General features: G+C 33.4%; 1 protein-coding gene across 1 annotated transcript in view; it reads left to right on the plus strand.

Moving 5' to 3' along the window:
• Positions 1 to 27,757, plus strand: part of LOC111621333 (glycine receptor subunit alpha-2-like) — a 63,146-nt gene that overhangs the window by 26,076 nt on the left and 9,313 nt on the right. The gene's annotated exons all lie outside the window — the stretch shown is intronic.

Consider the following 27,757-nt stretch of genomic DNA (forward strand, 5'->3'; position numbering starts at 1 on the left):
TTAAGATAATTTAAATATTCTCTTCTCATTTTCCAGATAAAGTTTTTGGTAATCTTAGTACCGGAATTAGTATACTTTCTTACGCTGCCATTCGCCAATTAATACGTTTTTTGTGACTTCTCGATTCCAACCTGCCTGTGACGTCGCAATAATTAACGAGTTAAAAAATCTGTAAGAAATACATCTTCAAAATGACAGTATCCCAATGAGTAAAGTTTATTTTTATTGTCAAGTGGCAAACTCGTAATCTGTAAAATATTAGGGAAAGATGAAATATGCTAACACGTAAAATCCAGTACACGTACAAAGTACACCGTATTAGCGGTTGTAAAAATTGGAATGTGAAGAAAATCAGAAAAGTAGTGCGCCTAATTCGGCTGGGCTTTTATCCCCGGGGCAAGGGGTCTCTTGTGCCAAATGTATAACTCGCACCTAAATAATTAAAACCCAGGGAGGATGGAGTAGCGGTATTCCTTTACAGAATAGTCAAAATCGGAAGTAGTGCCAATTATAGCCGTTAGACAAGACGAAACAATATTGCAGGCAATTCTTTGCCTTCAACATTGCTCAGTCTAACAGTTTAAGTGTATTTTGTACATCCGAAGATCTACGTGGCGCCCTAAGAGCGCTAGTTACCCACATCTAACGTAATTCGGAAAATGGTTAGGGATTAGTACCGGGATTAGCAGAACACTCTAGTGTCTCGGAACTCTTGTATACTAGGGCATTATTGTTTGTTTCTACCACTAAAGAGAAACTGTTAATTGATACAGTTCGGAATGCATATGGTGTAAGCGCATCTCTTCGATAATAAAAAAAACGACTGTTGAAAAGATCTGTGTAATTTTATCATACTTATCGTTTTAAAGTTACTTTTATTTTGAAGTTTTTTAAAATTATATATATATATAAATATATCTTTTTAAAAATACAGTTACTAAATATTGTAATGGTTTTTCAATAAAATATTTCGTTATCCCATTAGCGGGAGTTGTTAATAATTTATTAATTGTCGTATTTAATTCTTAGTTATGGGTAAGTTTTTAATAAAGTTTTCGTTTGAGCGAAATAAAAATATAAAAAACAAGCGGTGTTCCCGAGCCGAAAGCTTTCTTTGCCGGAATATCGGTATCGACGAAATCCCGGGTATGGCCATCCCTATCGGAAAGATTCGTTGAACTTTTACTTGTGGAGGAATCTTTCTTCCACAAGTACAGTGTCTCGACCTGAGATTCCTGCATCGTCCGCCGTATAAATACAAAGAATTTCCCACTTTTCACCGAATAAAAAGACGTTTTCTGTTTGTTTACTCTCCTCTCGGCCATTTTCGGCTTATTTTTCTTCCCGGTCCAACTCGCATTTGCACTTTCTTTTTCCCACTTTCGTCTTTTCTCGTCTTCGACGTTCCTTAATTTTACTTCTTCTTTATTCGACGTCTTTTTATTCTATCGTATTTGGCCGCGCAACTATAAATTTCTTTTTCGGGAATAGAACGGAGGAGATTACCTAAAAACCGGTTTTATAATTATACCCCAAATAGTAAGAAGCTACACACAATTAATTATGTTACATTCCCGAGATTTTTTCCGTCATATTTATTGAAATAACCCAAAAAACATTTTTATTGATGTTTTTATATCATTTTTTCCCCCCTTCGATCAATCGTGTTCTCCCACCGATAACTCGAATTTAAAAGAAAAACCGAGCTCGTTTAAAGAAAAGGACGACTCTTGTGTTTTTCTGTATTATTGTTTTACTATTTTATATTTATGTAATAAATTATTTACGGGAAAAAAATAGAACTTATGAAATAAAGTTCTCCTAATCCATTTTTATAGACTTCCGTTTTATAAATCTAAGAACTTTTTCTGATATCGTTAAAGAAGAAATCTGAAGAAAATACATTTATTTTTTAATACGAAACATTATTGTTTTAGTTTTTGTTACTTGAAATGAAAGGATAGTGTCGTGTCTCTTTATATCTCTTTACCACACTTTTTTCGTGACACGTGACCTTTAGCTCGTTCGTCTTCACTCGGCTACTTATAAACACCTTTTTCTTTCGTTTCCTTTAACAAAAATTCGTTGTATAAATTCTACCGGGCCACGAATTTCGGAGGAAACGTCGATCGTGGCTCCGATTGTCCCGGCGAGAATACAAATCGTTATTTCGGGAAGGTTGACGTATTTTAACCACGTCTCCACACGTTTTTATAGTTAATTGTAGCGGATTTGTTTAAATTTTATTGCCTGTTCGCGCGAGTTTAATTTAGTTTGATGCGAGATAATTAATTATTAAAAAAAATAAAAAAATATTTTATAGATCCTTAGTGTTGATAGTGTGAAAAAGTGCGGCATTAAGCTCTTCACTGGCGATAAGCAGCGACTGCTTATCGCCAGTGAAGTGATTAGTAGTATTTTTTTTACGTAGTGATTGTGTTTATTTAATTTTTAAAAATAAAAAATTAACAGGAACTGAAAAATTCCTTTATAGAATGTTTCTTTATTCAGAAAAAGAGTAAAAATGTTTAATGCTTTTTCATAAAGAAGAGTTGAACATTTTAACTCTTCTTTGTGAAAGAGTTTGTTTAAATGTTTATCAATGCTCTAACCTAATAAAAATAAAGATAAAAAGTAAATGTCTCTATTCCACGTTAAAAAAAATGATTTTTTGTTCCCGATACAGAAAAAAAATTTACTTAACTGCAACCGATCAATTCGGTTTCTCTCGAGCTACGCGCAGTGGAATTAAACTACACCCCGTGTGTCTTTATTGTTATTTTGCTCTTGTTTATAATCAAAATAATATTTGAAAAGATTTATTTATTTATTTCTCTATCGTTTTATCAGTAAAATTCTAAACTTCTCTCGACTTAATTGGAAAATGTCTTTTTGATGAATTTCGTTTTCAGTTTTTTTTGAGAACGTCCCCCAAAAATTGCATTTTAAAACGTTTTTTTAGGTTTTCTATACACTTTATTACTCTTCACAAACAGCTGTTTGAAGAGAAATCCATCCCTCTTCTAAGTTGGAATTGAAATTTAAAAAAAAAGAAAAAAACACTGTAATTACAAGCCTGCCTTTAATTAAATAATTATAAAGATGCGAGTTTAAATAATAAATTAATTATAAGACGTAACTTCCTTGTAGCTTTTGTTTTTGTATGCGACAATCTTCACGCAATTTATAAAGTTTCAGAACTTTGTTTGGTTGCAGCGATTTATATCTTCCCTATAACTTGCCCAGGCTAAAAATGGCGCCTTATTCGTTTTCCTCGAATGACGTAACGCTTATATACAGACGTCACTCGAGAAAAGAGAATACGGCGCCATTTTTTCGACTAGGCTCAAAAGCACACGCACGACGCTGATAAATACAATATTATATCTGCGACGTGTGCCTTTCCGAGGGAGGTGAAAAGACAATGTTTAGGTGGTTGAAGAAAATTTTTTACAATTATTTTCTAGATATATATGTAGAAAATAATTGAAATCCTTGCCTTGTTGTAGGAAATTGATATTTTTATCCAGCTAATATTAAAATTGGCTCGTTTTTGGTATTGAAATACAATATTCGAAGAACATCTTTACACAACTAAAATAGTCTTCAAAAACATAAGTTTGATTTCAAAAATTCTCTCTGTCAGTCGAAATTCTACCTGTTAAATTCGTATTTTCATTTTTCCTGGGCGGTTTTCCGTTAGATGACGTCAATCGGATTTAGGGAAAATCCGGACGAGAAGAAATCCCCTCAAAATCCGAGCCAACAAACGATTTTTGCCAGGTTATCTTAAATCCGATTTCATCTCTTCCCGCTAAATCGCGGTTTTAATCGATCGGGGAAACTTTTATTCTCTTTACACGAGAGGAAAGGTTGTAGGCAGGTGAAGAAAGAGAAGAAATTCCTATTTTGTCTCTCCACTTCCGGATCCGGCTTTCCGTAACGGATCGATTAGATTGGCGGACGACCTCGGTTTCCGTTTTCCGCGGTCGAGAATTGGTTTATCGTCGGTCGAACAATTCTCTTCCCTCTTCTTCCGGTTTCCGTCACGGCCGACCGAACAGAAATTCGAAACCGGACTCATCCGGCTCTTGTCGATCGGTTGACCTCATCTTGTTTTCTACAAGAGTTATGACACTTATAACGTAATAACGGGGGAAGGCAATAGAGAAATGAAATTTTCTATAGTGAAGTGCCAAGTATTTTCGGTAGCGAAATGTCACGAGTAATTAAGAAGTGCCTTTTTACCAGTGCAACCAGCTTATTGTTTGGTACGTTACGCTTCACGCTTCGTCGTAATTGACTCGTCTACAGTAAATTTATTAACTACGAATAATTTCGTCTAGTTTTGCCGTTGCCTATCCATTTTCCATTCGTCCGTAATTAAAATTCACGACCCGTTTATCGTCCCCACTCCCTCTCGAGATATTAATGCCTCATTAAAGAGTATGTTTTTTTACATAACGTCGTTAGTAATTTATAATCGTTCGGTACCCATTAATTATCTGTAACCTCAAGAGTAAAGTTGATTTTTTATTAAGTAAATCACTATATTAATTGTGTTGAACGAGAGCCATAAATGAATTAGAATGATTTACATCCGGATAACGTTTTTCTGGCTTCTCGTCGATCCGCATGGGGTCTGGCGTAAATTACGTAAACGTGACGTTACATCCGATAATTTTCTAATCGTAACGAATACAGAAGAAATAATATTATTCAAATATTGAAAAATAATACTAACTCGCATCGAGATAAACAAATTTATTTTGTATTCTTTGAGTTTTTGGTAGAATTTTTCTATCAAGTCCGAGGGAATCAATTGAAGCAGTAAATCGACAACTAAAATTTGTGGACGTCCAATAAACATTTCTAAAAATTTAATATGCAAATTTTCAATGTATTACAGGAATAAGCTAAAAGTTGCTCCGTATTTCTCTTTAAAATAAAGCCTAGAGGCCAATGTAACAGACCCCTCATCAAGAAACAATCTAGCAACGAGTTGCGTAACTTTCCTGGCAAGAGTTAACACTGCGTATCTCGCCGTTTGTTAAAAGATTTCGTTAAAAAAAACTTGTTATATTATTAATTATTACAAAATGGCAGAAATCTTAATTTCGAGGGTAGAGACGAGTTTAATAACAACAAAACAAAAACACATTGCAAATGATAATAACCATTCTTCACTAACTCCGATCCCGCTCCCGATACGAGCCACGACTCTGTCTATTTCTCTATCCCTGGATCTTTGACCACTAAAATTTATTAGCATCGTTTCCCCTTGTACACAAACCTCCCTGAAAAATTTCGGAAGTTTTCGACAAAAGGCAGGGGAATTATTAAGCTCGAAAGTTGGTGAAAAAGACCGTACCCCCGCACACAAACATCCACACGTACAGAAACAACCCACTTTTCTTCTTATTTCTCAATGTTTCGAGATCTCCGAGTCCAAAAGTGTAAAAATCTTGTGGGTCATTTTTTTATCCAGGCCATATTTTCCCTCCGTTATAGATAACAGCTGGGAAAGTAATAAGCTTGTATCTTTCATCCACTCCATATATTATTTTCTTATTTACTTATTATTATTTTATAAAATAGCTTAAATTGGATAAACGTGACGTTATTCAATTGGCACAAAGCATCGTTCTGTAATTTTTGTAAACAATTAGAATGACGGCAAGCGCGTTTAGACAGACGTAAATTAGCAATATTCGCTTTATCCCTCTTGAAATTTATTCCAGAAAAATATAAAAAATTCTAGATAATTCCGTTTTATGACTACTATTATCATTATTTACTTTTATAATGGTTAGTTTTGACATAAAATTGAATCAATTTACTACGTTAAATGGATTTAAGGAAATATATTTTTTGTAATTTCATCTTTCCTCTCTTTCCTATGCCAAATATCATATTCGTAAATAGAAAATTAAAGAAATTTAAATTTTTAATCTCGTTAAACTAATATAAACATTCTACACTTAAATCGCCGGTACGTACCACTAATTTATTGAGCTATTAACAATTAAAATTATATATATAATAATTTAAGGCGTATGAATGATCAAATTGAAGACTGTAATAAAATATTTAACTATTTGCATATATTTTTCTATTAAATTCCCAAATAATTATTGCAGATATTGCAGAGAAATGAAGTTTTATGTATTACTTTTAGAATATTTTAATACTTCAAATGCTTAAAAATTAATTTTAAAAACAATTTAAAAAACAATTACAAGTCTCGAAGAAGTGCGCGTAAACCGGGGGTGGAGCATTTGTAACGCTATCCTCGATTTACGCGCGCTTCACGTTAAAACGAAAGTTACGGCATCGATTTATAATTTAATATTTTGTATTAATTTGCTTTTTTCTGCTCTTTAACTATTTATTCGTTCCTTTAACTTTGTGTAATTGGATTTAAATGTCGTTTGAAAAACGAAGAAATTGAATTACCCGAATTTCTTTCTTTTGGGATTTCTTAACATAATTCTGATGAATATAAACATTTGTAAACTCTTAGGTTTAAATCTTTAATAGTTTATTATTCGAAAGGCATTTTCATGTAAATTAAATTACTATTATTCTTAAATGACGTTATTTAGAACGACCGTTGACCATAAATCTTCGTTTCCTACATACACATTCTACGGATAATCGAGCGATATTTATTGAATTAACTAAGAAAAAGGAAAAAAATTATCCTATAATTCGAATTAAATTACGTAGCAATAGTTATTTAACAAATATATTTTACAATATAACATAAAACCGTGGCTTAAATCGGTGAAGATGACCAGGGCCGTTCACAAATTTCAAGTTACGACTCTCTCCACAACTCTCTTTAGAGAGGGCATAAAACCAAATATTTCAGCACTTATCAATAAAAATTTTAATTTTGAGGGCCTTTCCCCTTCGGGACCCCAAAATTTCAAGAAAATAGAACAAATAGAAAGGCAGCATTCAGTTATAATTAGCTGGAAGGGGAATCGTCGAGGCTGAAAGTCTCCTATCTGTTCTGTCTTTGATAGTAATTTTAACGTGATATTTCTGTTTATGTTAGAATAAAAATATTTGCTCAATTCATTGTATGAAATTCATTCTTTTCTGTGAAATTATTATTAAATTTTTTAAGTAAAAACGTTATCGAGAAAATAAGTTTACATTTTTATTATCAATGTAATATACACTAAATTATTATTTATCAGAAAACATTGTAAAATATTTACAGGAAAATATCAAACTTCCGAATTTGTTTACTGATATTTTATTACAATTTTTTGTAGATTAAAAATATTTTCGTAGTTGGAAGTGTTTTTTAAATGTTTTCTTAAATTAGTTTGTGGATTTTTATTAAATTTTAAAAAATATTATTCTTATATAACGTATTAAAACATTTAAATATCGGTAATTACGTTTTTTATTTAAAAATACTTAATTACTGAGATTAATTAAGATAAAATTAAACATTAAAATGACGTTACGTAAAGATAAATGCTAGTAAATTGCAGATGTTTCGGATTAAAATTAATACTTTATCAAAAATTTCAATTTTAATTAACAAATCCCCTTGATTATAATTAACATAAGAACATTTCCGTTAGAAATCAATAAAATTAAATGTCTTTTGAATTATAAAACTTAAAATTTTCTACAGTAGAATGTCTAGACTCTAGAGTCGAGACTAAACCAGCGATTCTTATATTGAGTGTACAAGCCAGACTTCGTATTACACGTGTTTAAAAGTATATGCATTTAATTATAGTAAAAAATATATATACTTAAATAGTTTATAATGAAGCACCTTTTGTGAAAAAATTGCCATTATTTACTTAATACATCACTAAAATCCACCTCATTCCGTATCTATTCGAATTTTGCGTCAGAGCTCTGTTCGGGGGTCTTCAATCATTTAAACCAAAATACGTGCGAAAAAATATGACCACCCTACTCTTAAATGAAAAATCAAGGAATTTTTATGGGAGTGCAAAAACACACTTAAAAATCCACGGAGTGAGAGTCGGAATAAATGGTCGAGAATCTCTACACGCTTCTTACCTTTAAGTCATTCATCATAATTTGCAAAACTTATAAACAGATATACTATACTTTAAAATAATTAAAGTAAATACAGAATGATTTAAGTTACTATCGTTAACGTCGCTCTTACCATTGAATAAGATGACTTTTTGTATTTAAAAGACGGCGCATCCTCGCGTATCTCGCAATTATCTTGGCCGAAACTTTACTGTGCTTTAATAACGTGAATGCTCTTTGGTAGTTAAGCGATCGCTCGTTTCGGTTCTTAGCTACGAGTCTGTAATTTGTATATGTTCGATAATTGATGGGTAGCATCCATCGATGAATCAATCTCCATTGACGAGTGTCTACCGGAACGTACGAGTAAGTGACGAGGAAGTGATTAACTATAGCAAATGCACGTGTCGAAATGTTAATTAAGGTGTGCGTCTAATAATTACCGAAGCGTATGGCCCGAATGCAAAACGTGAGACTAATTAATGGCGGTTTCTAATTGCTACTAAACAAGTGATTTTATCGAACACCTGTTTCTAATTTTTTTTATTCTTATATAGCGTTTCCTCATTCTTAAAATCCTCACTGAAAACAATAGTAATCGTTCGGTCGAGTTACGCTCTACGTCACAATACAAATTCGACTTCTGATTTTGCGTTAGAGCTGACAAATGCAGAAATCCATCGACATTTCGACGTTTCAAGTTTAATATTCAAATCCCAGTAGTGGATTTTAACGACTTTCTGAGGCACTAATGCTCACTAATGGCGTTCGATTAGGATACGTGAATTTATGAGCCAGTTGCCTACGCGTTGTTGAGCAAAATTCTTGTATAAAATCTTAAACAAGAGCACAGAAAGATCCAAAAATCTAAAAAAATGTTTTAAAAGTAAGAGAAAATGATACGAGTTACATATTTCCTTATCGAATTACACTCCAATAATTTCGGGCACGGGGGGTGGAAGTGTAAATAACGAGATAAAACTTAATTATTTTTTATATCTGTAATATTTTACTAAATCCTACATTTATTTATTCGAAATATTGAGTGCAAAAGGTTACTTTCTACCGTCTAAGGCTTCGTTTCGAGTAACAAACGATTGTACTCGCGACACACAGACGTATTGTACAGTACAGTACGTCGAAATGAATATCGATGCTACCTACGGTTTAGGAATTTTTTCACGTAAATTATTGGAGACAATTTTCTAAAATATGTAAGGTAATTTATATTATTAATTAAGTTACTTACAAGTTATCGCAGTAGAAAATTATATATTGGAAGATTATTAATGCCTGCGGAAGATGCCATCAGTTATAAAAAAAAAATTAATTTTTCCTTCGCAACAACGGAAAATAACTCAAAATCAATAAAAAAAAATATCATTGCGGTATAATGTTAATGTCGTTTATGAATTTTCGGGAATTTACATCATTTATTATGACGTAGAATGTCTAGCGTAACATCGATTTCCGAGACGTAACACTGTTCAAAAACTTCATTTCCAACTACAATCGATAAATTTTTGTAGGGGTTTGAATACTTTGCCAGTCTTTTTTGTAATGAATTCATTCTTACGTAATTTCCACGTCATTTTAATGAGATGGAAATTTCTTCTTCGTCTCAAAATAATTCAAAAACAGTACAAATTCGGGATTAAACGAGGACTTTAAATTAAACGCCCAACCTTGGAATAACCAATTACACAATTGGGAATCAGGTAAAGTTAACGTGTTCTAGTGTTATCTATTGATAGAATTTCTTTCTTGACCTGTTTTAGAACAAATATAGAAGAAAAAAACCCAGATTATAAAAATTAAAATATGTCTGGGTGACGAAATTAAGTAGACAATTGATTTTCGGCAGATAAAGATGAACAAATCTGTTACGACTACTTAGAATTTTGCTTTTTTTCTTTTAATAATCGACTCGTAAAATGCATTTCTAGAAAACATCCGCTGTTTAAGATACATTAAAGTGTTTATATTTGTGGTAAATTATCGATTTTAATTGTTTTATATTTCTGTATTTTTTCGAAAGTTACATTCTCCGAACACTTCAAACGTAACGTCGACAAACCGGAATTTTGTATTTATTTTTTAATTGTTTGCAAATAGAAATGAAACATAACTAAGAAAACCAGTTAAATATGGTATTAATAATCAAAATTATTCTTAAACTGTCACGCAAGAATTGATAAAGAAATGTAAAAAAATTCAATCTCGTTGAAAGAATTCCTTAAAAATAAAATAAATGAACAATTGCTTATTATGTTGTATCTTTTCTCGTTAATGCAGAGGATGTCTTACTACAAAATCTGTTGTAGAAGATGCGATAAGATGCGATAAACCCTACTCGATTCGTCTCGTTTTTCTTTCGTTAAAGAAGAATCTCGTTTCTTTTTATAAACGTTAACACAGACAAACACATTTATGGTATTAAAGATAATACTTTCTCGTATATTCCTTCCTCGTTCGCAACTGCGTGTTTTTCAATTTAAAGAATTTCGAAAGTTTTATTTAATATCGCTTTCATAAATTTCTCGGTACCTTATATTGAAAAATGGATATTGTTTTTATTCCAATATATATTTTCTATTTTTCATTTCTATATTTTTACTTAGTTCCTATCTTTGCGAATTGAATTCAACCGATTGCTCGATAATAAATCTTAATAAAACAATTATCTCAATATATAGGGGAGAAGTGGAACAATATAGTCGTATAGGAAAGAAGAACAATATACTTTTTCTTCTCTTTCTCTACGCAAGAAGAACGAATTTTATTTTCTTGAATTTTTCAACTACCGATTTTTTTTTCTCCTTTCGGTTGCATATTTTTCCTCGCCAATACCTTAAAATGGATTTGCATTTCATTGTTACGCGTAGACATATCTTAATACTCGCGTTGCTTTTATGGACTTTCATCGCATAAATGTAAGATAAACAATTTTGTATTCAAACCTGGGTTTAGTGCCACCTAAATTAGCGTTAAATCGAAATATATCGAGCTATAGGAATTATCTATGGTAAGGAGGCCTACAAATAAGTTGGAATTTCGACGTCACGTGATCTAGTGGCACCGCATTTGACGAGTCGAAATGGCACAGGTAAGTTATGTAATAATTCACACATTAAGTATTATGCAAAATTTCTATTGGCACGTTACGAAGTGACGCTATATCGGGGTTAGATTATACTTTACAACAAAGGACGAAACTAGTATAATTTTTTAAAATCAATTTTCATCGAAAAGATTTAATCGAGACATCTGTAAGCGTAGAATATGCACTGTACAGTATCCTATTACTTCGGTTTGACGTCACTTTAAACATTCTCACTAGAAAAAATGCAGGAAATGACGTAAAAAATGACACTATTTGGTAAAACGAATGCATCGGCATGTAAATTTTAATATTTTTCAAGAAATCAAAATCGTTTTAATTAAAATATTCTTAATCGCTGCAGTTTTAATAAGTTGTAAGAAAAATTTATAAAACTTTTAAATTTTAATTAGTGAAAACAAAAGATTTTTATTAAAATTGATTATCGTTAAAGGTAAAAACTTTTTCTTGTTATCGAGCATTCACACTCGAATTATCCTCTAATTGAAATGTATTTTTATTGATATAAGTTATTAAAATTACTCAAAGACTGTAATTTTGATAATGAGAAGTGACGTGGTTTCTGGTACATATTTTAAAATATCTTGAATATTTTTAAGTTTATTAAAAATATTATGAAAGCGTCTAAACAGTGGAAACCGTCGTTAACCGGGGGTGTCCCAAAAATCAATTAGCCACATTTTCTGTCTACGCCCGTAAATACATTTAAGTTTTTAAATAAGACAATTTGATTAAGTACAGTACCTTTATTAATTAATAAAACAAAGAGAACTTTAGAAAAGATGCCGACATTAATTAAAAAAACAACAGAAAATGGTAGTAAAATTATTAGAACGAACATAAACAAAAATCAACGACAGAAATTTAATTATAAAGACTTTTCGATTTAAATTAAATAAAAATTTAGTAAGTAGCTTTTAACGGCAAAACAATAGAAATTAAAATTCCCTTTTCGTATAGCTAATTATAGAATATTTTTCCAGTTAAAGTAGGAGAAAACCTCTCCGTCGGGTCATTCTTACCGTAAATATATTTAAAACATAATAAATTTTTATACAGCTTGATATCCTCCCCCCAAAATATTAAATTGTCTCGTGACATTTCCTTTTGTATTCGCAATAAATAAATAATAATGCTGGAAAGAAGTGTATAAAAACCTGTAACTAGACAACTCAGACCCTTAGTCGAGTTATCTACGAGACGTGTTTCAAATTAGTTGCTGTAGTACGGTCGTTGCTAAATCTTATTATCAATTATCTGTTAGCAATTAACTAGGAATTCCGAGTTTAGCAACAGTTGCAAACAGGAATTAGATAACGAGACTTAATAATTGGCTCGTTGCGACTGATTCGGAATAGATTCCCAGCAACATTTCTCCTATTTCGTGATATTTTTCCAAGACTGAGTTACTACTGTATTTTTAAGTTTTAAGTACGTGTAATTCGATTATATCTATGTCATTCTACAAAATCTTTCTTCTTCGTTATCAAACATACCGAGAATGAACGATTTTGTAAATTCTGGTGGTGAAGTATGCGAGCTGACTCAAAAGTTAGGCAACCGTATTACGTACTGTACAAGAAATTCAGCATCGTATATACGAATGAGGATCCCCTTCTGAAATTTTTTTAAATATATATCCGTATACGGATAAATATATTCGAAGGAAATCGTTAATTTTCGAAACGTCATTTAAAATGGCACGCGGTTAGTTACGTAACTGTTAACGTGTCTAATCTGTATTCATTACACAGACATTCACGTGGTTATTTGTGTATTTAATTTATTAGTGAAGAAGTTACTTAGAGTTTCTTGACATCAGATATTTTTGTTTTTTTTTTAATTTAATTTCCGTATATTTACCGAGATATATTTATTCATTTTGATGAATTTTTGTATTTATTTTCCAGGCATAACTGTTTACAAATGGTAAACAAATGCGCTTTGTCCTTCTTTGACCTTTCTTTTCTTCTTTAGGAGATTAGATTTATTTCCAATTATTTGTAAATATTACTTGAAAATTTTTTTACAATTTTCCCGAAATTCTTGAACTAAAAACACCGGTAAGGAGGCTTCTTTCGTAGTAACGACTTTCCTAGGCTGGAATTATCGAGCCACCCTGATATGTAAATAATATAAATTTTCGAATAAACCAAAGAAGGTAGGAAGTTCATCGAAAAGAATTTTAAAAAATCGGTAATAAATATTTTAACACGAGGAAGTTGGCAACGACGCATTTGCCATAATGCGACACGCATTTCTATTACCTTATTATAGTTTACTGTTTCCAGGTGTATAGTTACGACGATATAAATGCTAATGTTAACAATAGTTTTGTATCAATATTTGCTACTCCGAAGTCACTCTTTATTACCCCTTATAATGGTTATTAGTAATAAAATTCTCGTTGTATACTATTAAAATTGAGTATTGGACAGAAGGGCGAGAATAATTGAAAGACGAGAGATCGACTACGTCATCAAAAAGTTTCCATTTCAAATAGGCCTACAAAGAAGTCTTCATATTTGGAGTAGGGATTTTTGTCCTCTCCATCTGCCAATGGGATTTGCGCTTCTTTATTCTTCCGTTTCCGGAGCTTACCGCAACTCAAATTTTTCTGTTCTTCTTCGTTCCCATTTTAGACACAGACAATAAACAAATTCTCCAGACGGAGGAACGGTATTTAAAAAATGGGAAAGTCCTATTTACTTTTTCTGTGACAGCGCAAAATGATTTCGTAACGGGTTAATGATAATTAACTCGTATGAGGAAACCTTCCGGATTTTGTCTCGGGGAGGGCAAAAACATACGATTTACATCCATTGAGCGCCGAGAAACTTTAAAGAGATTGTTTTTGTTTACGTATTCTTCATCCTTCCTCACCGGAACGAGTAAGAAACGAGTATAACAATAAAAAAAAGTTAACTACCCCATAAAAAGTGGACTGTGAAACAACGCAGAGGGAAATGTCAGCGCGCGCAGAGCGTGATTATTTCTGTAATAATAATAATAATAATTTCTGTCTTGGCAGCACAAATCGATCCAGGACGATTTAACTAAAAATATTTTTACATAATTTATTTGAATAATCTTTCCTTCCGGTCCTCCTAAGCTCGTATCGATATTTGGCAACGTCTAAAGTCCACAGTCTTGCAAACTGTGTTTGGTTTATATCATACGTAAAATTACAGAGAATCGTTTGTTTATAATGGAAGGTTTTGAGTTTTGACAGACGGAAGAAAGAAGAAGAATTTTCACCCGTCACATTATCCAGTGGAAAGTACAGAACTTTTGTGTAGTGATACGAGAGACGATCCCATCACTACTAAATTGCGTTTTCTCTCCGAAACAATAGCGCGGATGAATAAATTATAACGAAAATAAGTGAAATTAATGTGGAATTTTACGAGAAACGTAAAATATATAAATTTAATTTGACTTCGTTATCGAATTTGTCCATTTGTCAAAGACGTTTCGGATTCGAATTAGGTACAAGTTGATGTAAAATTCTTCGAGGCTTTTAAATGTCGATTTACACAATTGATATTTCGCGTTTCGTAAGCGTATAAATAATTAATTATATATTAGAAGATAGAAAGACGTTCACGCCGGTAACGGCTTTCCTTTCAAAAAGTTAAAATGAATTTACTCTCGAAATTTCGCAAGAATATTAAATAATAATTATTAATCAAAATGTTTCGCCTGTCGAAACTCAGTTTATTTTTAACCGTTGCACTTTTGATTTGACTTTTAGTCGGTGCTCTTTGTTTCTTTCGAATGCTCTAGATACAAATTCGCATCTCGTTCCGAGGAATGAAATACTACTTTCGTCGTCTTTATCGTCGTGATCGAAGAAATCGTCTCCTTTATTTAATCCCTTCGCTAATTACAGCGCTTTTCTTAAAAATTTTGCTGTTGCCCAGTGCTTTTATTTTGGATTTTGAATGTCCGTATGTTTGCTATTCTCCGGTATTAACCTTTCTATATATAAATTTATGTAAGATAATTAATTATATTTCGCAATTATAATTTTCTTACATAAATTTATATTTAGTGACGTAAGTAGCTTCTCGCGGCTTCGAACTTTACGTAACTTTCTTTTGATAGAAAAAAGACGAAAAAATAATCAAACTATCCGTGGCAAAAATTACATTATTATAATTTAGTTCGTCATAATTTAAAAATTATAATAAAATTAATCCTTAAAGTCATTTTGCAAGTATAAAAGCACTTTGTACGGTCTACTTTGTACGTTAGTTCCTTACAAAGACAGGCTTATAGACTACATTTCGCATGTATAATAAAATGAAGATAGGCTTTGACTATCAGATATAAAAATTCGTGAATTTTCCCCAAAATTAAGTTCGTTACGTTAAAAATTATCAGTTTATACGAAAACAGAAAGTAATTTTAATGTTAATTTTCTCAATTATTTTGTTAATGCTCCCGGTAACGCGCTTTGTGATACTTGTAATGTGGATCGTTACGTTTTATATCACGGTCTTGAGTTCATTACTCGTACTATTTTCCTCTAGACGTTTCCAAAAGGGCCATTTTCTGTCATTCTTCCAATGTACTGCATTATTAGTTAATTCCCAAAATGTATAGTCCGTATTCAATACGTAGAATTTGTTGATACACAGGAGTAATTGCCTCGTCGATTTATCATGGCAATAAAAAATTATTACACATATAAATAAATCATTATTAAGTTTATTTCTGCGTTAATACACCAACTTTTAATAATTCTTTATAAGGATACGCTTGAATGTCGAATTCCGATCGATCTTTGGAACTAGTTGATAGTTACCTTCCAACTTATTGAAAGAAATCCAAAAGTTCCGACGTCCTTTAGGAACCCGACCGAATAATCTTTCATTTTTCGCTTCCTACCCTCTTTATGGTGAATGGAAATGGTGGTTCGGAGCACCAACATGAATAAATTCGAAGTAAAATTGATGTAGGAAAAAATTAATACTCGCGTGAAGAGTTGTCGTCACGCAATAATCGATAAGCGACGTTCAAAAGGAAAGAGATGAAAAGTATCTACAGAAGATGCGACCCTACAAATAGCCAATGAACTCTTTAAATCCGAAGTAATGCCAAAAGTTGGGGATTGGAGGAAATTGGCTGGCGAATCGCCGAAAGAAGAAGGTAAGAACGAAGGTACTTTGCGAGAATTGGAGGGTTACGGAAGTGTTTAGGTTGTTAGCGAAGACGTCTGCTTTGAATCTGTTTCAATTCCACCGACACTTTTATATATTTGGGAATAACTTTTATACACACAATTTTTGTCAATTTATTTGTCTTCACTATTTTCTGTTTGTTCCACATCTCATTACTCGTCCCAATTTCGTTAAACACCTCTAAATTTGTTTCAGATCCAAGCGGATATTCCAATCGCTTAGATTTTCCAATATAATATTTAAAACGTCACATCTCGTAATTTCAATCTTCTCTCCCCGTAACAGCGCACACAAATTTTGATAAAAGTATACTAAAATATGTATAAAATGTGAAAAATATACAGCAAAATTTCAAAATTGATTGCGTCCAGTGTCATTTATGGTAATGAAGAATAAGATGGTCTTAACTTTAACGCCGCATCTCGCATTAGCCATTACCATCGAAGATAATCCAGTTAAAGATTTAGTGGAATACTTAACAACGTCGGCAAAAATACGGAAGATAGTGGATCTACGTCACCGCTTTACTACCTCCAACCAAATCACGTCACGTGGCATTAACGCTTACCTTTAATATTTAATAGAGAGAAGAATATAGAGAAATTCCTCGATTAATCTTAAGTTGTGGAACTAGAAGTGTCGGAAATTGGAGTCTCTTAATGGAAAAATATTCGATAGATAAATCACCGTAAGTTGGCTTCTTAAACGGAACTTTCTATATGGTCTGTTAAGTGCTTAAAAGAGAGTCGCCAGCTTTATTTAACGCGGTGACCACTCCTTAAACACGTTGGAGAAACTTTACTATAAAGCAATTAAATATTTTAAAAACTTCTAATGGTTCGATACACGCCATCTTAATGCTGTACTTAACAGAAGTAGGCAAAGTCTCGATGCTCGAGATACCTCTTACTAATTTTGACGTTAATTACTCGTGGCCACACTTTATAACGTAAAAATTTACTTAGGAATTTCGCCAATAGCTTCATTCTAGCAAGTCTTTGTGAGCATTTAGAAAAATCCGAATGACTCGTGAATTTGTATCGCGCTTGAGTCTCGTGCAAATTCCAGAGATGAAGGATTTTTGCCTTTCGAGAAAGGGAAGTAGTTCATACGTCATTTCACACGTAACCGATGGAGAACAGAAGAGACCTACAATAGCCGGCGGCTCATACAGTGTGTCCCAAAAGTATTGATAATTAATCTGTATGTTTTTATTCTTTTTAAATATTAAGTATTTTTTAACAATGCGAATGGTTATTATTGTTTATTTATAGCGTAATACAACATTATATAATTATGTTTACACTATATGACAATTGCATAAAGTATTAAACACAAAATATTTATTTTGTGATGTCCCAAAAATATAGATAAGTTTAAACTTTGAACAACAGTTCTTAACATAAATTAATGAAAATTGTTTTAACGTGAAATAGAACTGCTATTGACTGCTTAATGACTTCCAATATGCAATTAGGCATTAACTTAATTAAATTCTGCAAGATTTCTAGATCCATTTGAAACCTGCACTCAATGATTTCTTGTTTAACCTCCGAAACTGTCGTACAATGCCTGTTATTCGAATAAAAATGCCTGACAAATTCTCAATCGGATTAATGTCCGTGCTTCTTGCCGGGCATTTCACTACTCGAATATTGTGATTTTCGAACCACTTAGTTATTGAATGTGAACAATAAATATTGGCATTGTCCTGTTGGAAAATCCAATCGGGTCCTCCAATTTATTCTTCAATCAGTCAATAAATTATTTTTTAATACTTCTTGATAACTTTTAGGTATCTGTCTACCAGTTAAAATCACTAAATCTGATAATCCATTAAATCCAAAGTAGTTTTACACCATAACACAACCACTACCCTGTGATCTGTTGAAAAGCTGTACTCTTCTTTCCTAATATGCCAGTAACGAGCTCATCAAAATTAAATTTCTTTTCATTACCGAAAAGTACTTAGAATTATTGGTCATTCCACAGCGTAAGATCTTTAGCCCACTGCATTTTTGCCAATTAACATTGGTTTTTTCATCGAGGTAGCAAATTTCATATGTGGAGCTGTTGAAATTCTTCGACGAACAGTGCTTTTTCATATTTTTGTTATTTTTGATACTTTAACGTTGATTATATGTACTTTTGGGACACATTGTAGTAAACGGGGGAGAAGAAGGGACATAGAAAGATATCTGCAGTTAGAAATTCGGTAAAATATATACAGTTTTAAAAGAAAAATGTTATTCGGAAAGTTACAACTATTAGATACGTCTCATTATAAATTCTGGCAATGATCCGTTCGTAAGTGACTCTGCCTGAAGAAGTTTAAGTTCAGATATACGCGAGTTAAATCTCTCCTTCGGGAATTTCTGCACCATTAAATATGGAGAAAATATAAATATTGTAAATGTAGCGGGAAAATATACGGTTTTCCACTATTTTAACAACATTTTCTTAATATTTTTTTAATTCTTAACAACAATACGTAACATAAATCACGGGCTATAAATCTATACTCAAAACGTACAGTACGTGCGTGTATCGATGTCCAACGGAACTATCGGAAGATGACGTTAAAATAAATAAACCGCCTCTTTTATGACGTAATATTTTGTTTTATGATAGGAAAGACTCGGTGGCGTTACGTCATTCCGGTGTACTGCGACGTCCGTCACGGCGCCTAACGTCGATTTCGGTTGTCGCCATCGTTTGTCCTCGTTAAGCCCATTAGGGAAGTCCCGAAGTCAGGCGGTGGCGTGTTTTCCGGATAAAAACGAACGGTAATTCGTTTTTATCCGGAACGGGTCACGGATAGCTTTCTATGACGTCACTTTGATATCACCTAACGAAACGAAAAGGCGAAGGAAATTTAAAAAAGAGTCGAATATCGGCTAGCAGTAATAATTGTTCAAATTAAATAGCAGTAAATGTAAATTGCAGATTTGCGGATCGAGTGACACCCGAATATCGGAAGAAGCGAAGAAAAGGATACGTGATAGTGGCATTCCCGTCCACAGGGACGAATACACTCGACAAGAAGACCCAAAGGAATTTTTTGGGTGTTCGAAAGGAGCATATTCTTCCATTAGCGGAAAAGCATTAACTATAAAATACAGTCTTCTCTTAACGACAGAAAAAAGATTCTTTGCTAAAATCGAAATCCTCCCAAAAAAATGTTCTGAACATAGCATTTTTGTCTTCTCTTTGATGATGTCTTTGTTTCTTATTTTCCTATACCGGCTGTTGTGTAACGTATATAACACGGGAAAGTATGTAATCTTATCAAATTTGATCCTCCAGGATTTTTGCAAATCTCGACGTTTTGAGACTCCCTGGATTCAAAAAGTCAGAAGAATGTAAAATTCCGTATGTGTGTGTGTGTGTGTTTGTCATTTAATACCTCAGGATGGGGCAGTGGCGTAGCTAGGGTTCTCCGGGCCCGGTGCGGAACCAGATTTATGGCCCCTGTAAACGGACTAAAATATTTTTGTGTAGTGGTTACATAGTGTATAACTAGATTAGAGTTGAGTTGATACTTTCCTGTGTAATAGGAGCCTCAGCGGTTAGAGCAGCCAAATGCGAAATTTTGCTTTGTTCTGATTGCCGTGAAAAATTTTTTGGTTTTTTTCTTCTGATTTTGGGCCCCTGTGGGCCTATCGCTTTCCAGGGGCCCGGTGCGGACCGCACCTACCGCACCCCCTAGCTACGTCACTGGGATAGGGTAAATATTAAGAAACGAAATTTGGCATGACTACTTGTATATAAGGGGCATCGATGATATTAAATTAATATGTACTGTACAGTACTGTACTGTACTCGAGGGTTGGGGAGTTAGAGGAGGGTCATGTGTCGCATCTGAATATGGTCAAACTTAGCGAAAATTTTACTCGTTATTGGCGTTTACAATATTTTACAAAAATTTTTACAAAATTTTACAATTTTTAAAAAATCTACCCTTAAAATTTAGTCTTTTTGCCTTTTTATAATAACTAATAATATAAAAGTTATTAAAAATAACTTTCATATTATTAGTTATTATAGTTCCTAGTACCTAGTTCAGGCTTTTAAGAAACGACACAATATATAAATTCACGATCCGGCCGCTAGGAATGGCAAAATTAAACCTTCCTGTTTACAACCTGTAAAACATTCAACATTCGCGGAGGCATTGCCCATCAACTCATTCATAACGAATGGTTGAATAAATGCCAACACAGTAGCGTGCATCCGAAGGACAGTAGAGTGCAGCCTTCGGGTTCTGACGGTTTATTTAGCCCAGCTTTCGTCTGCGGGCCATCAACTCCAATTGCTTAGTTCTACAGATGCCAGGCAACGTGTGTAGCGGCGTTGCGGTGTTTGCTTCCATATTCATCACAGGCAACAAAAAGCCAGTCGGTCTATGGATGTGGCACAGATGCCATTCTTTACGGACCGGAAAACGGCCGAAATTGTTTTACATATCATGCCAAGTTATTTTCCAATGTCAGTACATATACCAGCATTTTGAGTTCAAAAATGCTGGTGTATATACTGACATTGGAAAATAGCTTGGCATGATACTCAGATTAAATATCGTTTCCGGTTTCGTAACAAGAGTTCATTATTTTATAATTGGACTACGATACTGGTACTCGAGAGCATAATACTGTCCGCTATGTCGACTACTAAAGACTAGAGGGCTTTCTCATAATATTTTTTGTAGGGATGCCTGTATTATTTTATATGTTTATAATCCAAGGTTCACAATTTTCTACTTTTTAACCCTGTTAAATTGAAATCGGAACAAAAGCATTTGACCGAACACTAAATCTTGTGGCTGTTTGCAGGAATATTCGGAAGTCTGTCGATTACGGTCCATCCCTTCTCTTCCGCCTTACCGAATAATATCAAAGTGTTCGATTACTTGTTTGTTCCCCCGGATCTTATACGTTACTCCATCGTTTTCTTGATAAAAAAAATTGATACCATCCTAACAAGAAATTTTATCACATCCCTCCATCTGACGTGCCGAATTGACTTTCAAATTTGACTCGACTCTTTGCCCTCTTCTCGTTTTCGTATCGCCTCCTTACTATGCGTAGTTCGTGACCCGGAAGTATTGGACAAAAACTCCTTCCGACACATCTACTTCATTGTGACGAGTAGTTTTTTTGCCGGATCGATCGATACCGCTTCCAATTGTCCACCTACAACTAGAGAATTTTCTAACGTCGCTCGTTCCAATAATTGCTTTGTATCCTAAAATTATTGAGTAAAGTACATTTAAAGTCATTCGATGTCGCTACACTCGCCAGAACTATTGTCTTTCTCTTGTCTGTAGAAATTTCTACATTCATTTCCATATTACGGTGCGGAAAAACCTCGTATTTCGCCCATACCGAGTATTGAAAATTGTTAAGTTGGCGCAGACGTTGGGTTTGACACGGAGTCGTCGTCTTCGTCCTTTGTCAAGCCGCTTATCGCGATTTTAATTAACCTCTTAACTCCGGTGGGGCGTCTTCATCTTTCTTGTTTAACTAGCACTCGCTTGGCGCTGCAGTTTTCTACTCTTCTTCCACGAGAATCGGATAGGAAGGGTTTGTTCAGCTTGATTCTCTTATTATAAGATGAAATTCAAAGTCGGATGTATTAGGATTTAGTTTTCGTAAGAGACTACAAGTCGAAAAAATCTAATTGCAACACGAAGGGATTTCTAATTTTTCCATTATATCTCGTGGTGTTTTATATTTAACATGGGTCAAATACTTAAAACGTGCAGTGAGTTGTAAATTTCGTCGGAATTATACGACACTTTAAGCATAAATTTAGTGTATTTTATTCGAAGATGGAGCGTGTATTTGGATATTTTTCGGAATTAATCCCAAAGGATTAATTCTAAAAAATTACGACCAATACGCCCGACCTTCGGGACTCGTATCCACTTTATTTGGAGGTTTGACAAGTATAGAAAACGACCGAGTTGTTAGTTACGGCCAAGTCGTTAGCGTGTTGTAATCACCCTTTGTTACTTCCACTAGACTCTACCGTGTCGTGTTTTTGTGCGAAGTTACTAGAAAAATAATTTTGTAGTTTTGGTAGACGAAAAAATATTTAAAAAGACATTTAAAAAGATATATTTTAAGAAATTAAATAAACTTCTATAGGAAATTCGTTGTTGACAGTTACGCCATTAATAGTGCTATAAAAATAAGAAAGTGAAATTACTTGTTTGTTACTTAATAGCTTTCCTTTATCTTCTCGCTTTCAAACATTTCAAATTACTCGACATAGAATTTTAACGTCCATTTCTTATTTTTAATCTACAAGTCACAATTAATGCCTTAAACTTCACTCGAAGGGTGAAGAGTGACGTAGAAGAGTAAGGAGTACTGTGTAGTACGATTCCGTCGACGTCACGAAATATTAACGTCGAAGAAAAACGATATTGGACGGTTCTATCGGTAGCCGTACTTATCACTTATCATTGTTAATTCGTATCGACTCGGGTAATTTCGAGAATGTCGACGTTTCTTGCCAGAGAAATTTGTTACCGACAATTCTAGCCTATCCATAAACATCTTGTTAACGATACTTATCCATATGAAAATGCTTGACAATTTAAATTTATGTTACAGTGGATGAAACTTGTGGCCACACTCGGAGGAAATACCGGGTACTTGGCGAAAATAAAAATGGGAGAAAAGAAGGATACGGCACGCGGCGCAAAAAATATTTATTTGTTCGAAAAAGTGTTATACAAACACGGCTTTGTGGTTTAGAATATCCAGGGAGTCGACAATAAATGTTTTCGTGTGATCGAAGGCGGTTATCTGCCAACCACATACGGGCAAAGGAATCCATAAGTTCCACTCGGCTGTTACAGTTTCCGCTGTGTAACGGCGCCTTCCATTTGGCCAAAGGTTTCTTCGATGGAGTTTAGTCGGGGCATTAAGGTGAAAAAACTGTAGATGAGGCCCCGGGAACGGTAGCAGACGACGTCAGTAGATGACGATCCAGTGGCATCATTAGAGGTGTACGGGGTGCGGCCGCACCGGGTGACATCGTCGAAGGTGATGACACCAAACCGACCGCTTAGCTCTTTTTGTGCAATGTTTCGGCAGAAATTTATTATTATTTTCTTGAATATTTCTGTAGTTAGCAACAAAAACATTTTTTGAAAGCTCGGTTACGCGTATCAATATACAATGTCTACAATGCTAAAAATATACGCTAATTTACTTTTTCCGTCGAGGTTATCATTATTACCAGATTTCATTGGTAATAATTACATTAAAAATACAAATATACTACAATTATAAAAATAAATTAAGTAAATGTATTAGGTATACGTCCCCGTACGATATTGTAATTTAAAGGCGTACTTTCAATGTTGTCAGTTGTTTATGTTATCGCCATTACATTCGATAATACACGGAAATTACGATTTACGAGTATCATTACAGTAGTAAAGCACAAAACATTGATAAAGATTCTTTACGGTCTGGTATAAAAAGGGTAATGCGTAAGTCGCGTATTGGCTGGTCCTTCGCGTTATTTGCCCTTGGAATTTATTACGTCCTCTCACATTTCTGCATTTCTTCGCCACTACAAATACGACCGACCGCATATTGAATATAATTACTCGATAAAAGTATTTGTGCCAAAGCTATTTAGGCCCAAGGACGAATTAGTACATTTTTATAATGGTAATCTTACACGCATTACGACTTTTCAGAAAATCGATTATTTGCTTATAACCGAAGAACGATCGAAGCTCGAAACCTCTAAAACTTCCACTTTAAAGTGGAAAAATTCTTTGGCTGGTGTATTACGTCCACTCCTTTTATTCGCCTCCATTTCCGACCAGCAACGACATTCTCCATCCCGTCAAAGATGCTAAAATCCCCACAAAAAGCGTTAAGTGACCGTCGACCCGGAGAAATGGAAGAAGCGACAGCGCTTTAATTCCTCGGATTATATTTAAAAGGGAAACAAACCGAAAATATATAATTTCCATTCCTTCGATTAAATGCTTTCGATTTAACGTTTAATTTCAATTTTCCGTCCTACTTTAAAGGAGGCTTTTCTGTATTATCCTACCCTAAAATATTTATTTTACCGAACGTACTCGGTAATTGACCATTCGGATAAATTCCGTAACCTAATTTAATAATTAATAAGTCGGAATACGTGATATTATTTAAATGGAGTCGTAATCGAAAGGGAAATCTCTTACGATGACGTCAAAATGCATAGAGGTGTCTTCCGCTACACCGGTCTTTGGCGCCATATTTTACAATTAATTGTAATTTATGGCAATCGGAGTGAAATCGGAGTTTCTCTCATTTGAAGATCTGCCAGAGGACCTTTTCGTCCCGAATGTTTATGGCTGGTCTTTGGTAATTTGCTCGTCGGCTTTGTTTCGAATTGATTAATTAGATAAGTCACGTGCTCTCGTATTTTCCGAATTCCGACCGTTTTAACTCTTGACCACGTCGTTTGGTGACGTAACAATTTGCCCGTGTCATTTTTTTCTCCTCTAATTCTTCTTTTCTGGTGTTTTTATATTGGACGAGGTGCGAACTTTTCGTTCGATACTCGTATCGATTAACACGTTCTTGCCATTAATTAGTAGCGGAACGTGTAAACTTTATCCTCTTTCCGTACATGTTTTAAACTAGTTAAGTCCCTGCAGAACCTAATCGCTAATTTGTAAACCATGCGTAAATTTTCAGATATATTTTTTTCGATAAGTCTATCTCGATCACTCTGTTGTTATCTTCAGTAATTTAATTATTGATAATACTGGAAAATCTGATGAGACTTAATTCGTAATTTTATCGAATTTTATTTATTTTCTTTTGTTACAGAATTATGTATTTATATTTTGAATATTTAAATACTTTAATTAATTATTATAATAATATGAAATATTTAAGTAAATTTAAAAAAATCTAAGCCGAATACGCCCGGACTTTAAAATCTGCCGTAAAGAATAAAAAGAGATATACGGGATTGTCCAGAATATAGTTAATCGTTGTATACATTATAAAATCATTTAGTGTAAGATCATTTTCCAGGTAACTTTCCGGAATAAATCGCTTAATTTTCGAATATACCTCGTCTCTAGATCGAAGCCAAGAAACATCCAAAATTACTTTCCGTCGTTCTTTGTCGGTTATTCGGTTCTTCTCCACCGTCCACTTTTTACATTATAAAACGAGTAACCGTTACGGATAGTGTGGTAAAATTGTTATTATTTTCACGCATTCTTAGTTATAATTTACGATTGTTCACAGTAAACAGAAATTAACAGAGGATTACGCCAGTCGGAAGTTGGTACGAATTATGGCTTTATTTTGCATAAATTCTGAAACTTTACAAAATAAACCGTTTAATCTGTTTATTCGGACGACGAAGTAAAAATATTCTTCACTCTCGAAGACGGAATTGAAGTACTTTCGCATGAGATGCGACACACTTTCGATTTTTAATTTATCATTTTTCGATAAAGATACGGACGACTCGTTTAAAATGACACGTTCTTAAAATCGGTTTTGGCAATTTCCACACTTTTAGAATCAATTTTAAAAAATAAACAAAAGACATTTTTTCCGTTTATTTGCAGCAAGTACCAGAATAATAACAAAAAAAAAAGTTAATTTAGAAACCATCTTCTCGGTTTTTACACCATTATCGAATATCTAAAAATACCTTTACTTATTCAGGAAAATAGAAGCTGCAATAACACTATTAGGTATAAATTTTTTAATAATTCCCAAACGCATTTTTAATGTAGCGAAAGATGACGAATTTTTGATATTCCAAAATGAAATTAAATTCTTCTCCTCCCTCCGATGAGGATGGAGGAGATGTTAATGCGAGTTTTAAACGTTTTTAAAATTTGCATCTACTGGCAATGGATCGCTGTTTATGGAGAGATTTCTTCTGTCCTAATAAAGGACCTGATGGATGCTTCCACTTCGCTCCTTCTTTTCTTGTTAACTTATTTACTTTTTTCCAAATTTTTTCTCTTTTATTCTAAGAGACTTTAATCATGAATTTTTTACATTTTCATCAGAAAATATTCTTTTTTATTGTATTAAAATGAAATATTTCACTTTTGTGCCACTAAAATAACAACTCGGCTATTTCCTTCCACTTAAGGCGCCGCTAGAAAAATTAAGTTTTACTCTTCTTTGCGAAATCTTCGGATTTAATTGCATTTGTCAATTGTAAACCCAATGTAGAATTTGTAAAAGAATTTCTCTATTTGCGAATTTTCATTTATTTAAGTGAAGAATCTGTTGGTAGCTTTAATATTTTTAGCGCTTTTACTCTTAATGGCTAAAGAAATAGATTCGGAATACGTAATTTTTTTTTCTTAGTTGTTATCCAGTGATAATTTAATAACTTAAATTATTGATATTTTCTCTTAGTTCTTAATTTTATCGAGTGGAAGAGTCCGTATCCGTCACGTGATTCTGTTCCCAAATAAGACGTAGACGGATGTTTACGGTCAAAATGGAGGATATGAGATCATATTCTGTGCTTCGACGTGGCAATGATTAATAGAGTTGGAACGATTGCCGAATACGTTACTCGCTTTCTGAAGCGTAGGAAACTTACTAAAGAGGAGTGATGAGAGCCGAGATGTTTTGTCTGCGGGTTTTGTTTTCTAGATTTTAAGCCAAGTATATTATTAATTAAAATAACTTTTGTTTTCTTTTTATCCGTATTGTGTTGGTAATAAAACTGTTATAATAGAAAATCTCGCGTGTAATTTGTGTAATTAATCCAACCAGGAGTTTATTTTTCTTATATTTTTAAAGAGAAAGATACAAAATAGACTAAAAATCAGTTTTATCGCCTTTGTAAAACAGTGAAAATTGTTTGTCCATAAAATTTTATTTGGTACGTTGGCCGTTTATGAAGGGCATAAAGTGGTTCTCAAAGTCGTCGCGTGTCGTTTCCACTCAGTTTTTTTGATTTAACGACTCTCTTCTCCACCGCTGTTTCACCTCGAATCATTTATTTCGCTATAAAAATTCCAGAAAGCTAAAAAGTATTTTCTTTTCTACAGGTTCTTTCCGCTTGTCTATAACGAAAGTTTAGTTTCTCCCGTCGTCGTATTTTACCCAATTCATTTATCAATCGAGAGAAGTCTATCAGACTGTAATTGTTTATTTTATTATGTATTTACGTGTTTTTATGATATAAAAAAGACTCGGTATTCCTTACATCGGTGAGGCTCCAACTTTTCTTCAATGGAGACTCAAAATTATAGTTACGCCACTGCTTTGTATGCAATATTTTGGGTTGTCAATTGATAAATATGAGTGACGAACAACTCGGAAAAAATATATTAAAAAATTAATCGATAAAATTTATAAATGAAATATTAAACATCCCGGATGACCGTTGGTAA

Source organism: Centruroides sculpturatus, unplaced genomic scaffold (assembly GCF_000671375.1).
Source record: "Centruroides sculpturatus isolate CEXI.00-Female unplaced genomic scaffold, Cexi_2.0 scaffold98, whole genome shotgun sequence".
Lineage (NCBI taxonomy): Eukaryota > Metazoa > Arthropoda > Arachnida > Scorpiones > Buthidae > Centruroides > Centruroides sculpturatus.